Source organism: Rattus norvegicus, chromosome 4, assembly GCF_021556685.1.
Source record: "Rattus norvegicus strain SHRSP/BbbUtx chromosome 4, alternate assembly SHRSP_T2T, whole genome shotgun sequence".
In the NCBI taxonomy this organism is placed as follows: Eukaryota; Metazoa; Chordata; class Mammalia; order Rodentia; family Muridae; genus Rattus; species Rattus norvegicus.
Window position 1 is genome coordinate 162,952,653 of NC_141537.1, and position 17,476 is coordinate 162,970,128.

General features: G+C 50.4%; 1 protein-coding gene across 14 annotated transcripts in view; it reads right to left on the minus strand.

Moving 5' to 3' along the window:
• The window catches only part of Tspan9 (tetraspanin 9), a 181,754-nt gene that overhangs the window by 111,727 nt on the left and 52,551 nt on the right, over window positions 1–17,476 (minus strand). For all 14 annotated transcript variants that reach the window (XM_087657739.1, XM_087657730.1, XM_087657737.1 and 11 more), the window contains one exon: window positions 10,998–11,101. The gene's annotated coding sequence lies outside the window, so the exon portion shown is untranslated. The remainder of the gene's footprint in view (window positions 1–10,997; window positions 11,102–17,476) is intronic.

The following is a 17,476-nucleotide window of genomic DNA, read 5'->3' on the forward strand; positions in this document are numbered from 1 at the left end:
CAGAAGCCCTCAAATGGCCAAGGCACACTAGAGTCATGTCTTAGCACAGAGTCAACAGGGGAATGAGACCTGTTGTTAATGGAGGGAAATGGGACTTGACAGTGTCAGTGATCTGAAACCTCCCAGCTGGGAAAAGCATTGTTTTGTTTTGTTTTTTAATAAATAATAAATAACGGAGAGTGTTTACTTCCCTCTCAAGCGATATTTCTTAAGGATCTCTAGGCTCGTATGTCATGGCTTTCATCTGGAGAAGCTGTAGAGTAATATGCAGTGTCTTCAAGTCCCTTCTGCTTCCTGAGGACCTCAAAGCACCTCAGACAGGCACCCCTTTATCTTTCCAGTAGATCTCAGAGGGGTACTTGAAGGAGGAGCTGGCAATCACCTCTGAGTGCCTGCAGTAAATACTCACTAACTGCACAATGGGGACAATTCCCTCAGAGCCAGCTGGAGAACCGAGCACAGGGAAACTACCGGACACTTGCCCCATCTGGGCTTCCCAGATCTAACTCCTGGCCTGCATGGCTGCTCAAACAATACCTAGCTTTACTCAATGGGGCTAGAAAAGAGCAGTGTGGTGACAGACAGACAGACAGGCATGTTCATTTCCTTATCACCACTGAACAGGCACAGAGGGAATACTACCTCAGGACATTATCAATTCGCTCCAACAACTACACAGGAGCGGTGACTCCTGATGGTCCACAGAACATCTCCAGAGCTCCTGTACTGTCCCACAGTGGCTTCTCCACCATAGCCTGGCTTCCTCTCACTTATGTGACTGATCAGACGCCGATGCTATGAGGATGTCCCATCGCTCCACCTCCATGGCTTTCTATTAATTGTATTGCTTTATGCTCATCCTATGTTTACCAAAAACACCAACCAGGGGGCACGGATGGACACCCTCAGACCAATGCGCAAGGACAAGTTTGGTTCCATATACATCATGTCTTTTAAATGCCAAATGTTTAGAATCAGCCTAAGAGATTTTTACCTGAAAATCAGGAGTTCAAACTTCCCTTTGAAAACAGAAGATAGCTGGGAATAGGGTGGTGTACATCTGTAATTCAACACTTAGGAGGCAGAGGCAGTGAATTTCTGTAAGTTCGAGGCCAGCCTGGCCTACAGAGTGAGTTCCAAGACAGCCAGGGCTACACAAAGAAACCCTGCCTCAAAAGAGAGATAGAGACAGAGAGAGACAGGGGCAGAGAGACAGAAACAAAGAACATCGGAAGATCCTGGGAACAGATCCTCAACAGATCCAGACCCTTGACCTTTGGGAAATTGCAGCGATGTTTGCTGACCATGTCATGTCAACGAAGGGCTGGGGAAAGCTCTAGAAAGGAACTTCACTGTGTTCTCATCTGATTACTGGCACCCCAACCAGAGGCTGAGGACAAGGAGAATCAGCACCTCACTGAAGGTCCACGGTGGCTGCAACTCCTGCTACACAGACCTGGAGCCCAGATGCCGGCAGGAACTGAGCTCTGCTTGGAAGCATTTATTTAAAACAAAAGAATCATGTTTCCCATTTGGACTTTAAGCACTAGCTCCTCTTTTGCATAGCCAAATATTTGCAATTGTGTTCTACAGGTTTGGGCCTTCTGCTACAGAACAAGAAGACCAAGACACAGAGAGGGAGCAAAAGAAATGTTAAGTTCTGGCAACACCGGGCTCAATAAACACTGGGCCTGAAGAGCAGTGCTCAGAGTGACTGTGTGCAGCACCTGTCTGTCACAGGTGCCACCGTGCCGCTGTGGATCCCTTATCTGCGTTCTCAGCCCTGCATCAAGTTCACTGACTATTGATGAATGGGCTGAGCACACAGGCATCTGAGACTTCATGTTCCCTGTGGGTGGAAGCCAGCTCAATCTCTCCCACAGTCATCAATGGCACTAGACAGAAAAGCACATGGAAAAAATCCTGAATGACTCAAGCTGGCCTCCCTAGTATACCTGGTCCTAGCACACAGGAGATGCAGGCAGAAGGAGCAGGGGTTCAAGTCCATCTTCAGCTATATAGTAAGTCTAAGACCAGACTGGGCTACAGGAGATTTGTCTCAAGCCAACGAATCAAAAAGAATTCCTGAATAAGCCAAGCAGCACACACACCCAGGCCAGGCGACTTCAAAGCCAGAGCTACAACAAAAATGCAGTTGCCGGCCTCTAAAATGGGGTCTCAGCCACCAGACTGACTTCCCAAGGGCAGTCTGTGAGGACAGACACTGATCGGAGCGTGAGCTGAGCTAAATCTGGGGCTGCTCTCAGGCACCTGACTTCCGGCTGGTATTTAACAACCCCTAGGAAGCTCTTCCGTTACTCTAGGAAAGAATGAAAGAATGCTGGGCCTCTCGATTTGTCCTGGGCAAACAGCACGGAGGAGAGTGGAGACAGATAGCTGAGGAGACATGTGCACACTTGCACACACACACACGCACACTCACACAAGTCATGCCACAGCAACATACACTAGTGGATCTTCCACAAGCTACTGGGAAGACACTTGGTGATTCTGTGCAGCCATTTAAAAGTCTGACTGTGATGATTATGGAGCCTGTGCTAGAATATTAAATAAAGCAAACAATGCAAGAATCCTATGTGCATTACGACCACAGCAACATGTTTGTAAGCAAACGTGTGCTGAAGGCACCATGGACTAACAGAGAGTTGGTTTGTCATGATCGTAGTTCGTAAGGCCTTTTCTGTCTCTTTGATTTGCATTCTTATTACACAGCATGATTTAGACAATAATACTTTTCTTTAAAAATGTCCAGCTGCTTCCGACCCTGAAATAAACTAGCATGGTCCAAAAACAGACTGTGGTGAGAGAGAGGTGGGACATCTTTGCTGCGTGTGGGCCAGGGGGAGTGCTACGGGGTCGGGAGCAAAGTTAAGAGTGTCATCAATCAGTCTGCAGACTTGGGAGCTTCAAAGAAGGCACCACTCCCACCATATTCAATCACAGAAGGCATGGCATTCCACACTGAGCAGAGACTTCTTGCCACCCTGGGGTCCCCACCCACCACATGCACAGGACCCTCTATGGCTTTGTGATTTACACAGAGGATTCCAAGTATGCTCTGATGTCATGTAAGGAAAGAAAGTGACTCTGACCATGCCTCCAGCCCAGAACAGCGGAGATCCACACCAAAGACCCACAGTGACATCATGATCTGTCCCCTTTCCTGTGAGTCCCCATGACTGTCCTTTACTCATTCATTTTCAAGATACACTTTGTCTGCTGTCAAGCAGTGTAAGATACACTGCTGCCGGGGCCTCTGAACACAGATGGAGGCAGAAGGCAGGGTGACCGCAGAGGGGATCAGAAGGAGGCCAAACCATAGCCTATCATGGCCTCAAGCCAACCCTTTGGCGAAGGCTTGATGGGTAGACAAGAGAGGATCGAGGTGTTAGGGGCAAGCGGACAACCAGGACTGATTCTGCAATGGTTTCCCGGGTGGCTGAGCACTGAGGGGCTGTGAAGTGGCGAGTGCCTTCCTGTGACAAAGAGTTGGTGCCTTGGAAAACAGAAAGAAACTTCCCTGCCGCCAGTTTCCAATGAGATCAGACTCCCCAGGGAGAGATTTCCCACTATGAAGTCCCTGGGGAGGAGAGGAGGAGGAAACGGAAACCTACTGAGAGCGGTGAGCATCTGAGCCAAAAGTCCCAGTCAGACCCCAACCCAGTGGGCTTTTCCATTTGCAAGCAGATTCACTTACATCTGATTGCTGGTGTTCCTGTTCAATTCCACAGGCTGGCTCAGGGTTTTTGTGTTATTTTTAAGGATGTTAAGGTGGGGGGAGTGCAGGAAGGAAGAGAGAGACTGATGTCATTATTTACCGTCCCAGTTGGCTCCGTATCTGGGTGTGGAGAACAAATCCTAGGAATGGGCACCCGGGTGGCAGCCTCCAAGGGTGGGAAGAGGGCAGCAGCGGAGCTGGTCAGGTCATTAAACTATTGATGGACATGTGCAGTCCTGTGGGCCACCCAGCTGGCTGCATCTGCCATTAAGAGGAGGTAGGAGGGAAGGGCTTGAAGGGACCAACAGGGACCAAATGTGAAGGCGGGGTGGAAGCCACAGCCCCTCCTGTACACAGGCAATCCCAACCCAGGGTTATTCTCAGGCACTTTTCCTGTGAGAAAAGAATGGTAGGAATGTAGTGCAGCCAAGACCCAAATCCACTCTGCTGTGGGCTCGGTGCCCACTCCAGTGACGACAGGGGGCTGGCCCCCGCAGCCTGGAGTCAGAAAATCCACTTAAGGAATTCAGATTGGCAGCCAGGGACGCGTGGCATAGGTAACACGGCACTGAAAGCTCCCTCAAAGCGAAGTACACACAGTGAGCGTACACCCGTGAGCATGTGCACAATAGGTGCATATATACGCATGTGAACCCTCATGTGTTCCTCGGGCGTGTGACAGTGAACTGCAGACTACATGGAAAGGTGGCCAGAAACACTCCTGGATTTTTATGGCTCTCCAGGGACCGAGCTCCAGGAAGTGCTAGCAACTGCAGTCCAATCATGTCCCTGGCTAGAGAAGCCGGCTGGAGACTGGGGACTGTGCAGGAGGAGGAAGAACTTCATGGGGAAAAAATGTTGACAGAGTTTAATGTCAAGCGGAGGACGAAGGCTTGGGTGAAGGCAGCTTCCTGAGAAAGCGAGCGTGCTGAGCGCTCCAGCAATGTGTCTGGAGCTGTGCGGGGAAGGTTGAGCTAAAAGGCACAGGAGAGGGCTGGGTCCCCAAAGGCTGGAGCAAGCCTGAGGTAGTGAATGGGTAGTGCCCACCATCTCTCTCCTGCAGTGCCTAGAACTCGGCATACTGGAGTCTGCCCTTATATGAGAATTAACTAGCCAGGCAACCCACCTAGGAGGGCCCAGCAAGTCTGCCAACTACAAATACCTATGTTCTCAGCACAAAGACCCAGGACTAGAAGGGGGAAGAGAAGCTAGCTCACTGAGTAGCTGGCGTGGGCCGGCCACTTAGAAGCCTCACACTATTGGTAAGACCTGGGACCCAAGAAATCACACGGCACAGACCAAGACGAACGCCAGGCCTATCTGCTGCCCCCATCTTCTACCTGGAGTTCTGGGACCACTTATCCCAAAGTGAACACTTCTTGACTCCCCTTAAAGAACAAAACAGCAAACAAACACAAACATCAAACCCCCTGGTAGCTTTCATTTAAGTCTCTATCTCCCTGGGCATCTCTTGTCCCTCATGGAAGAACCAAGTGAACGCAATAAGTCAGTGAGAATCCCCAGTGGCCCACCCTTCCCTCTGTATTTTAACTGTGGGTTCTCTTGTCTGTCTCGCAAGTAGGCTATATACTCCACTCATACACAGTGCCTGCGCCCTCTGGCCTGAGCCCTGTCTAGAACACCACTGAGAGCCACGAAGTGCAGGATGCATGAACAGTGGCTTACTTAACAACCGGTTCTCAGAGGCGGCATGTTTCGGTAGACGCTCATGAAAAGCTACTTCCTCGGAGGATCCTCCTGAAAGGTGGGCAGCTGGGTCAGCCCAACCCTAACTCTGCATGGAGATCGTCAGCAGTGTTTTTTCAAGCTGCAGGTTGCAGACTCAGAGGATCTGGGACAGAGGCCCGGGAATCTGAATTATTGACAAGATTCCCAGATGTCTCTAACTCAGAGCCAGGCTTGGAATTACTGCTGTTGTCCCTTGACTAGCAGTCATGTTCTGACCTGCAATTGGGCTAGGTAAAACTAAGAAAGGGAAACAAAATAGAGGATTCTCTCCTACAGCCTTTCTTCCCCAGGTCTTGGGTCAACCTCTTACCCCCACGATGCTGCTACCTGCTAGAGTGGAGCTGATGGCCACATTTCCCCCCACACTGTGGGCAGACACAGTGAGGCCCAGCAAGGAAAGACTTCTTTCTTTTTTCATCTTGCCCTTGAGTTCAGGGAGAGAACACAAGGTCCTTCGAGTCTTCAAGGACTAGCTTTTAGGAAATGGAACCGAACGCACAGATGATGTCGATCTGATGCTTCAGGCACCTCTCTGACCCTGTGCAGGCTGGGACAAAACATCCCTGTCCCGCAGGCCACACACCTAAGTCTGACAGCAGTCTCATCAACTTAGGCCAGTAGGCCAGGAGGGACAAAGGCCCCAGCCCTTTCCTCGCCAGCCATTTCACTCATACGTTCATGGCAACACAAGAGTCAGAAGATGAAGGGAGAAGCTACGTGTGCACATTTTCTTTCAAAAAGAGAGCTGACCTCCCAGAAAAAAAAATTCCATGAGGCTAAAAGCTGAACAACCCGTACCCCATGATTTACCCAAGAGCCAGGGCGAGAAACCCCTTGAAGCCTGCTCCCCCTGGAGACACTTCCTCTAGAAGTAGGAGCCAGTTACCTCAGCCAGACACATGCAAGAGGCCCCTCTTCTCCCTGTCCCCCTCCTCCCGCCAGCCTTGGCTGAGATTGATGGAGCCAGGACAGCTGCAGCAGTGGAGGAGGGGCTGGGGTGCACAACAGCTGGACTGAGGGAGGGCCCTTCCCCGGGCTGGGCGGAGTCCCAGCCGGCACTGGAGCGGAAGGAGACAAGGGTCTCATCTGCACACTTCTCCTTAAGGATGGAATGTGTGGCACTGGACTCCATTTTGACCCTGCTCCCCAGTCCCTCATGGTCCTTCACAGCCAGGCCGGTGTCCGTGGATTCCACAGGGAACGAGGCCACGCAGGAGTAAGGCTACAAGTCTAGGACCCCGGGGCAGCAGCCCTATGAGAGATCCTGCATCTCCACCCTTAACCCTCCCGTTCACCGGCTAACCCCAGGCCATGGAGGACAAAACCAGGACCCTTGCATTCAGGCAAGAAAGTAGATGGCCATGCAACAGCCTTGCCACATGAATGTATGGTGGTATGGGGGTTAGCAGGCATGGCTCTGTCACAAGTCAAACTTGGGAATCTTTACAGACTTGGAACCAAATATCAGCTCCTCTCTGGCTTCAATTTCCAGTCCTCGTGTGTGCCAAGAAGGCTTCCATGAAATAGCTCTTGAAATCCGAAGGACAGGATGCTGGTGCCTACTACATGGTGGGCCTCAGTTTTCACAGTTGTTGAATGACGGCTCCAAATTTGGGTTCATTTCCTCCAATGCTATCAATTCATTCAGTCAGGGCAGAGGCAAGTGCCCTGAAGGCCTTTCTTCTAAGAGTCCTGCTTGTAATGGCCTGCCTAGCTCAGCAGTATCTCCCACATAGACGAGGCTCTTGTACTATGCCCCATGCCACACAGTCTCCAAGTGTGTCTAATCTTTTATCATTCCACACAGGTACACTCTAGCGATAATACACATCTCTGAAGGCCCTTCACATGCAGGGAGGCCAGTGCGGTCATCTAGGACAGCATCCACTGGAGCAGGTGGCCAGTTACACTTCATTAACCAATACTAGATGAAATTTAAAGAAAACACCAGCTCCTCAGGCACCTGGATGTGCTGTAAATGCTCTCAACACTCAGTCAGAGACAGACCACAGCCCCAGACGTGCAGAGAGTAGAGGAAGGGTGTGGCAATGCACCACAAGATGCTCTCCACAGGGCCAAAAAACTCTCCAGAGGGGCAAAAAACTCAAGAGATAGCTCACACAGAGAGAGAAGGGACCTGTGGCAACCCTGAAAGGATGAGAAGTCTCCAGGGTTGAGAGTCCACTGACCACCCTCTTTACTAAGAGTCTCTTGGGCTCCCACACCCAGCAGGACACAGCAGGCAGCTGTCACAGCATACTTCATTTTTGGGATGCATGAGATGCCTGACATTCTCTCCAGCTTTGGTGGACTCCTGGCCTTTCCTAGATCAAGGCCTGCATCTTGTCCAAGGTACCGCCTCCTGCTACCTAGCAGTGCTCCGTGCCCTGCCTGGCTTCAGGCTGCAGCAGGAATTGCACAGTTCCTGGCCTTCCCTACCTCCAGCCCAGATTTACAACCACCAGGTCACAAACCCAAGCGGAAGGAAGAGAAAGCCCAGCACCTGCTGTATTCAAGGTATCATCCAGGTCTCCTCATTGACCATTTGATATTCAAAAAAAAAGTGTGGTTAACCCTCTTGTCCAGACACAGAAACTAAGGCCCAAAGAAGGAGGGTGATGTGTGGAAGACAGTACCAGGTACAAATTAAGAGACGGCTGACTCCAAAGCCAACAGGGTGTCACACCTCCACGAGCTATGCAGCTCTGATAAAGCAGGTAGGCATTCATCCCCTGCAGTGGCCCCACAGCAGAGAAGTGTCAGGGGGCGAGCACGACTTGCCTTTCTGGCCAGAAGCAGGCAAGAATCCCAGCCTTGAGGAGGTACTGAAAGGCCACAGAGGCAAAGCCCATGAAGGAGGAGGAGGGAGGATGGAAGAGAGGAGAAGGAAGCAAACACCAAGGCAGCAAGGTAGGATGAGAGGCACCTGAGCGTCTCAGTCTGGTCTTATTAATCACATGAGCGGCAGGTTTGTCTGAAGCCTGTCTTCCTCACAGCTGTGCGCCTACCACAGTAGGCACTTAATAAGCGCCTGTGGGAAGATGGAGGGTGGTGGACAGATGACAAATGGAAAGACAGCGCCAAGGACAAGGGACAGGGAAAGCCTCTTCTGCCTCTTCAGAGACCCCATCTCCATGAAGCCTCCCTGACCTTGGCTCCCTGAAGCCGTTCTCCAATGGGCTCCTTGGCCTGCTCCTTGGCTATCAGTTACAATCCTAAATGACTATAGGTCATAATCTAGGCTATGGCAGGTTGGGGGAACACTGAGAAATCTTTCTTTCTTTAGAGATGACAAGATTGAGATCCAAGAGGGGACCTGGCTTGCCAGGGAGGTGGGCGGGGGGGATGCATATGGCTTCAGAGTAGAGAAAAGTTTCTTGTGTTTGTGTCTGTAGGTCTTGAGTGCCTAAAGGTTCATTGCTGGACTGGGCCGGAGCCGGCAGCCATCTGTCTCCAAGGTCTGCCAACAGGCCTTCCCTCCCATGTACGGATGGTAATGAAGCCCACCACAGGTGATCTCAGAATACTGCACCAGGGGGAGGGCCTGCTGGCCATGGCTCCAGCCTTTAATTTCCGATTTCCCAGCCTGACACCCCTAATAGTCTGGGCCCTTTCTGCTCTGGCCCCAGTTGGTCATACATCACCATAGCTGATGCCAGCCATGCCTTCCCCCAGCCATCTGGACAGAGAAATGAGCAAAGAGCAGGACAAGATGATCTTGGCAGAGGCCTGCTGGGAAGCCACAGACACCTGGTCCCTACCCTGCCTGCCCTTGCTGTGAATGTGCTACTGGGATGCAGGATGGCAAGATAGCAGTGTTTTGTTTGTTTGTTTGTTTGTTTTTGTTTGTTTGTTTTTTAGGTCTCAATTTCCCCTTACATAGCTTATAAGGAACCTTCTGCCCCAAAGGCAACAAGATATGCTAATGTGGAATGTGGCTGTTCCTCTGCCCCCTTCCCCCTAGTATAAAGACAACACACACCACAAGTGGAACATCTTGAGGCAACCCATGGCCTCTATCCTGAACAAGTGCTCAATCAGATCTGTGAGTCAAAACAAGATGACATTAAAAGGCCACTTCCCAAGTAAGAGAACTGCCATGTTGGGCAAGGGCATCATGGGAGGACAAGTTAGTGCAGTCAGGACAGGAGAGCCTGGAGCCACACACTTAGCCTGGAGGTGAGCATGACCAGAGGTCCTGAGCACAGAGTGAACTACACACCCCACAGCAAAGGATGCCCCAGGCTGCCAGTGCTCATGAAAGGTCACAGGGAGAACCTTAGGGATGAAGTGGATGTGTGAAGAGAGGAGCGTGTCTACGAGGTGCCCTCAAGCTGCACAAGGCAAGACGCAGGTGCAGGAGACCAGCCTCAGAGCACTAAGGTTTGGGGAATAGGGAAGGGAGTGAGGCCCATCAGAAGGCACCGTTTGTATCCTCATGTTGCCCAAATGCAAACGTCACTGGAGGGGTGCCCTGGCATAAAACCACATACTCACAAAGTCTTGTTCTCAGAGCATAGCCCAGGACACCCCTGGGTGAAGAACTTCACAGAGGACAGTCACTGAGAGGATTGGGGATCCAGCAATCTAAGTATTCATTTGCCTGAGAATATGGGGCACCACACCCAACATCTTTTGACAGTCAGTGAATATTCCTATCTTCAGAGGACAGACAGCAATACCCATCAGATGCTTCAATGCGTGAGATCCTTCATCACCACAATACCTCAAACAACAGAATTCCTACCCCAGAGTGCCAGACAGCCAAGATGTCCACAGAGCCAGGCCTCCGTGAGACTGCTGGGAAAGCCTCCTTCCTTGTTCTCTCAGATGTGAATGTAGCTGGAAGTCCTTGGCAGACAAATCAGTCCTCTCTGCCTCTGCCATCAAATGCCATTCTTCCTGTGTCTCAGTATCTAAATTTCTCTCTTAGATGAACACCAGTCATCGGCTAACCCCTGTATGACAAACCCTAGAGGATCTCATCTTAGCTTGATTACATCTGTAAAGACCCTTATTTCAAACCAGAAGAGCATACGGGCTCCAAGCAGATATCAATTCAGACGGGGACACTATTCAGTACACTCTATTCATTTGCGGTCAAAAGATGGCAGGTATGGCTGGCTTAAATAACATGTCCCCCATATCCTCAGGCATTTGAATACTTGAGTCCCTACTTGGTGGCCCTGTTTGGTCAGGTATAGATGTGGACTTGCTAGAGGAAATATGTCACGGGGAGCAAGTTTTGAGAGTTTAAAATCTTGTGTCATGTCAAATTTTCTCTCTTTGTTTACAATATGAGATGTGAGCTCTCAGCCCTTCCTGCCACATGCCTGCCTGTTTCACACTTCTGAGCCATGATGGGGAGGAACTCTTATCCCTGAGGAGCCATAAGCCAAATAAACACTTCCTTCTGTGAGTCGCCTTGGTCGTGGTGTTTTTTCACAGCAATAGAAGCATGCCTAATACATCAGGTATCCAGAAACCCAGGCCCAAGTCCCGGACCTACCTCTGAGCACCTGGCTGGGTCACCTGAGCTGGGTCCCCTCAGTCACTCTCCTCTGAAAGGGGACCGCTTGGATTTGATTTCCCAAGTCCTCGCCAGCTGCAACGCTGCCAAATTAAAAGCAATTAAAAGTCAGCACAAACTCACAATTTTAACAATATAAATAGACATAAATACAGATACTCGCAAGGCCCTGTTGGCAGCCACGTGTCCCCCAGCTCTGTTCTCTCAAGCCCTGGAAGCACAGAGACCCTGGCACTCATAAGCAAGCTCGGGCCTGCGTCCTGCTTTCTAAACATCTTTCTCTAACAGGAGCCAGGGCTCTTTAGAGCAGCGACCAAGTCCAGGTTTCAAAACACCAGTCTCCAGCAGAAATGGAGATCCTTACAGCAGCCACTGGTTCCAGGGACATGGCATGAATCGAGAGTTTTCTGTGATGCCTGAACATAAGCAAGGCTTCAGAAATACAAAGGTAGGAGCCATGTTGGTTCAAAAGGTCACAGGCGCCAAATGAAAGATGCCTCAGTAACTCTAGCAAGAACAACTGGAACAACGTAAGCAACTATTCAGCCAGAATCCACAGAATAAATGTCATATTCATTATGTGTCATTTGTCCGTGCTTTTGTTGTGTTATATATTTATGAGCCTGTAATGATAAGAATAACTAAGTGAATAAGTAAATAAGTGGGAGAAGACAGTTCCTTCCAGAATTACAATTAATAAATGCAGAACAATGAAGTAAACAGAAAATTACATTTATACAAACATCACTGTAGCAGGCAACGCGGTTGACGGATTAGCTAAAATTAGTGGGTGAACGTCCAAGGCACAACTGGGTATTTGTCTAGTGTCAGAAGTATCCGCTCCTCCAAACGCTTATTAATTTCAGAGAAGAAATTATAGCTCTACAGCACAGGCACCGAACAGCATTGCCTCCTCCTCATGATCAAGAGTGACATCACCAGTAATAACACACTCGGGTCTCATGGTCCCCTGCTCCAAGGAGGACAGTGTCAGTGTTGTGGGGATGTACCCAAATGTATCATTTCAATCTCATCGAAAGGAAACACTCACAGTGACAGCATCTATCGTGTTGACCAGGTCTTCCAGCCTGCCACGGTGATGGAGACAAGAAAAACCTGAGGCAGCCTGGGACCAAGCAACTAAATGCAGTACACAGACTTGAGCAAGAAAGGGGGTAGCACAAAGAGAAGTTCAAACCAGGGTGGGGCCAGTTAGCAATCACACTCTTAACGTCTTGGCTTTCAAAGTCATTGAAAAGTTGGGCTTCTTAAACAATGGGCTGTGACTGAATCCCACCTGTAAATAAACATTGCAAGGGCTGAAAAAAGTTTCTATCTAAATTCACAGTGGCCAAAAACCTAATTCAAAATGAGATTTGTAATGAACCCAAGTTTCTGGTGGATGATCTTTTGACTGCCCCGCAACCTTGGTTCTGAACATGGGACGTGGGATGAGACTGTCCACACATCACACACCACCAATATCCACAGCCTGCAGCTTATCTGCTGAGAGTCCAGACCCCTGCATGCTATGAACTGCAGGGTTCTCGTGTACAGACAAAACTATATGCTCTTACACACACATAACGGTTTGATTACGGAAAACAAAGACTTCGCATGTTTTCCTACAGTCACTCTGCAGCGCCTAAGTATCGAATTAGCATATCTTTTGGATTGTGTTGTATTACAAACGTTTGGCTTTTTAAAAAACTACTCATGGAGTTGCTGCCTTGAGTGTCATAAAAAATTGTGAAGTGGATTTTGGTGTAGAATTTCCAACAGCTTCTCAAATAGGCCCCAACAGACTTCTGCTGGTTTCATGCTATGTATTTGTGCGAAGCAGCATCCTCAGCACTGATGATCATTAAATCAAAATATCGATCAACTCTGAAAAACACTGAGGATGCTCTGTGTCTTGCGGCATCAAATATCCCACCAAGATGTAATTCTTCCTGCAAAAACATACACGCGCATCCACCTCATTAGTACGCAAATTTGCTACTGTCTTTAATAAATGATAAAATATGTATATTAAAAATCATCTTTAAACTAATTTATTATTCATCGTCAGGCGATGGTTGGTTTATATACTGTGTGCCTGGGATCGTGTAAAAATTTCCCTGGTGGAAAGAAGTTATAAGTGGGAAAGCTTAAAAAGACTTGATAGGCTGCTAATCACAACCAAAAGAAGCAAGATGCACAGAGTGTGGGCCACACGTATGCAATACATGTGCACAGGATGCATGATGTATGTATACATACACATGCTACATGCATCGGCAGACATGCTACCAGGCTACAAGAGCTTGGGAACTTTGGAAGTGAGCGTGGTTGGTGGGGACGGGGTGGGGGTAAGGAAATGGGGAGAGAAAAAATGGTCTTTCTGCTGTTTTGGGCAGCCTGCTGAGCCACAGAGCTGATTTTCACACAAGGATTACTAGATTACATTTTTCACCACAGGCAGCTGTCCCTGTCAAATAAATAATCATCACCTTACATTTATATATCACCTTTCATCCTGCTACCCCTTTCCTATGGCTAGGACCAGCCTGGGAACAGCTTTGTGTCCCCTCAGGAAAGGGAGGGGGAAGAAGGCTGGAGGGTGTGGCTTGCACCCGGGGAAGCAGACTGAACCCGACTGAGTTCCATGAAAGCAGGGCTGGAGCCCGCCTGTGGCAGAGAGAACCACCACACCAGGGGTGGAACCTGTGGTGTAGTGTGCTATGGTATTAAAGAATAGTCAGGGCAAAGGGGAATATAGAAGCAGTCAGGGCTGGACTCTGCAGCCAGGGCTAAGCCCCTACAGGCAGGGCTGGGCCCCTGCAGCCAGGGCTGCCCCAACTCAGCAGCAGCAGGCAGATGATGGCTCTCAGGCTCTGGTGAGACTGGACGGGCCTCATCTCTGTGCAGTTGCCTCAATTCAAAGACGTGTATGTCAGAAGGAATCCTGGGAGCTGCCCTACAGGAAAGCCTTGAGCACCAAACCCTGTTATTCACCCGCTAGCCAGCTGGACAAGGGGAGAAGCCATGAGCTCTACTAGTGGCTGTCACAGGTTCCCTTCTGAGCCGGGTGACCCACTGTGTATCAGCCTTAGGCAGCTGCGTATTCAAAGCAGTGGCTTCAGCGAGTGAGGCACGGCTCCCACAAAAGGAAGAGAGGCCACAGGGCACAGTGGAGCCAGGCTGGAGCTGCGAATGAGAGATCTGATCCAGAGGATGTGTCCAAACTACTAGCCCTGGGATGCATAAGCACTCACGCACCAGGCCAAATCCCACAGGCCGGCTTCTGCTCAAAACACAGGGGCTGGCTCACACCGCCATCATGAAAGCCAGAGTGAATGAGGGCCAGGGTCAATGGGTAGCAGAAGCAACAGAAACTCTGAGCGGCCTTAGGTGATGGGCACCAGACTTCCTCAGAGACAAAGGGCTCCTGGAAGTCCTGGGAAGATGAGTGGACCTAAGCAGAGCAGAGGAGGGGGCAGGGAGAAGGGAGTGGCACCAAGATGTGCAGCATTCGGAAAGCAGAGGTGAGCAGAGCATCCATCACTGCAATGCCGGAAGTGAAGGGGACCAGCTGGAAAACCCACTGAAATTGTGCTAAGAGGAGGGCCGACTGGCATTCAGATGCCCCTCAGTGTGTACCCATGGCTCAGAGGGCCTAGGTCTAGGCAGTGAGAAGCTAGTTTTAAGTGAGCAGGAGGAGGGTGGTTTGTTTGTCTATTTTTAAATGCTTTCATGATGGGATATTTGAGAGCTGGCAGAATGTTCAAAAGCATGGATCACCTTGGATAACACAAAATTCAGCCCACCCCTCCAGTCAGGACCCCAAAGACCCTGGGTAAATGTCCACTGAGTCCCATGGTGCCCTGTGGGCCTCTGGTGCAGGTTCCCATGTTGCCCTCCATTAATCTACCACATCCGTGCATCCTGTCACTTCCGATTGGCCTACCCCAGCCTCCACAGCACCAGGCCTTTACGCCACACACCCCACTTCCCAAGCCTTAAATAAAATCCCTGGTTCTTTCTGTTTGACATCCAATTACAAGTTCTACATTCCCACTGTCCACAACACTTGGCCACTCTTTCCTGTCCTTTGCCAGGGACCCAGCATATCCTTGGAACCCCAAACCCCACATGGAACCCCAAAAACATATCCACTAGCAGGGATAAAGACTTGCTCTAGGTCCTCCTACATCTCACCCCAAAAGCTCCATGGGGTCTCACACCATAAGTTCCAGAATACCTTTCTCATTCATAAGCCAGTTACACACTTCTACACACGCGCGCACACACACACACACACACACCTACATACCTTCTACACACACACACACCTACATACCTTCTACACACACACACACACACACACACACCTACATACCTTCTATACACATACACATACATCTACATACCTTCTACACACACACACACACACACACCTACATACCTTCTACACACACACAGACACACACACACCTACATACCTTCTATACACATACACATACATCTACATACCTTCTACACACACACACACACACACACACACACACACACCTGCAAATGGTCCAAAACTGACTCTGGCCCTTCACTGGGGAGCTCCCCCAATCTCCTCTGTGTCTATACCAGGTCTAAAGTCCAGCATGATCTCCCCAGAAGCCCTGCCTACTTTCAGGGATTGTTTCAGGAATGCCAGGGGCAGCACTTTCTTAGACAACTTGGGCAAGAGGCAGGCTTTTCCCCCTGGGTTGGCCCATAGCCCCGAAGCCTAGGATGAACACACTTCTTACCACACCCTCACTGCCCTGTATCCTGCTCCACAAGACAAGGCCTCTATTTTCAAAAGCATCCCCAGAGAGTTCCCTTCATGCCAGATACCTAAAACCAAGGCTAATCCAGAGCTGCCCCAGAAAACATCAACCTGCAGTACCACAGCCATCACCCCTGCCAGGGCACGGCCATGGCCACTTTGTGACATCTATTCCCAGGCAGTGCTGGTGGCTGCTCCGGATGTCTACCCTTCTGTGGTCCAAATAAGCAGAGTTTACTCATGAAGGGAGAATCAAGAGCAGTGGCAATGCAAGGGTAAGGTCTGCAGCAAGGGCCTGGTCCAGCCAACCAGCTGGCATCAGCAGAGACAGGTCATGACCTGAGCCCCACGTGCCACCTGCAGGAGCCAGAGAGTCATCAGTTGTGAGGGGGAGAAAAGCCACCTGAAGGGTTCAGGGAGTCGAGAGGATCCCTATGGCTAGACATCAGGTTAAGCAGTATGCCAAGAAGCAGCAGGGGGGAAACAGGTGGAGAAACTGCCAGCATCTCCAAGTCACCCCAAGCCAAGAGCCAGGCTGCAGAGAACAGAAGACCCTCCTGCCACCATTTAGAGATGCCATACAGTACGGCTGACCTCTTGGGGGAGTGCTTGGGAAAGAGGAATCTAACTCAGTTCACCCCACACCTGGGTAAAGACTTCTTTCCTCAACCTCAGCCCTGTAGCAGGAGGGAAGAGCGGGCTGAGCCTTACTTCCCTAGGCACTCCCCTGCCCCCACAAAAAGAAAAAGGACCATGAAGTTGAAACCTGAGAAGATGCCAAGGGGCAGCGGGAGGCAATTTACAGCTGGGAAAACTGAGCCCTTGGCCAGATGTGGGCCCTGGGCGGGAGGGGGAGGGCTAATCGCTGTGCCTAAGTGCCTGGAGGGGCTCCCTTCTCAGGTCACCAGCAGCCAGGCCTGGTTCTGAGCTGAGAGCTGGGTGAGAGCAGAGAAGAGTAGAAGGACAGGGCAGTAACCAGGACCTACGTACCTGCATGGCTGGCGACTCAAAGCCATCAACCAGGGCAGGGCATGGGGAGCAGGGTAGAGGGAAGGCAGGCAAAGAGAAGGAACAGAGGGGAGAGGCCAGGAGGAGCTACGCTGGCTACAACAGAGTTAGAGGGCTTCTTCCCTTTCAGGGATCCCTGACATGGTCAGGAGGAACCAGCCAGAGACCTGCTCATTCTTGGCCAGGCCCTAGACTCCACTGCTTCCTGAGCACTGAGGACGTCTATCCGTGATCCATCACAAGTGTACACACTTCCGGGGCCTCTTGCAGCACCAGACCCCGGAACAAGGGCCAATCTGATACAATCACAATATCAAAGCCAGAAGCCAGAGAACCAGAGAACCTCTCACCACCAACACAGGGCAAATGAAGGACCAGGAGGCCCAGGCCCAGAGAGGGTGAGGGTGATCATGAAAGTCACACAGCCAGTGAGCAGGACAGTCAGGACCCAGATAACCTAATGTTGGGCTCAGAGACCCCAAACTACCCTCCTCACCAGCCCAGGCTAGCACAGTCTGGCTAAGGAAACAAAGCTGCCTACTTCAAGAGCATCTCAGAGGCTGGGAAAGAAAGGGGGGAGAAAGTCAACCCCCCTAAAGAGATGCATGCAAAAATCCCTCTGACAAGTGGTGGAATTATTTCC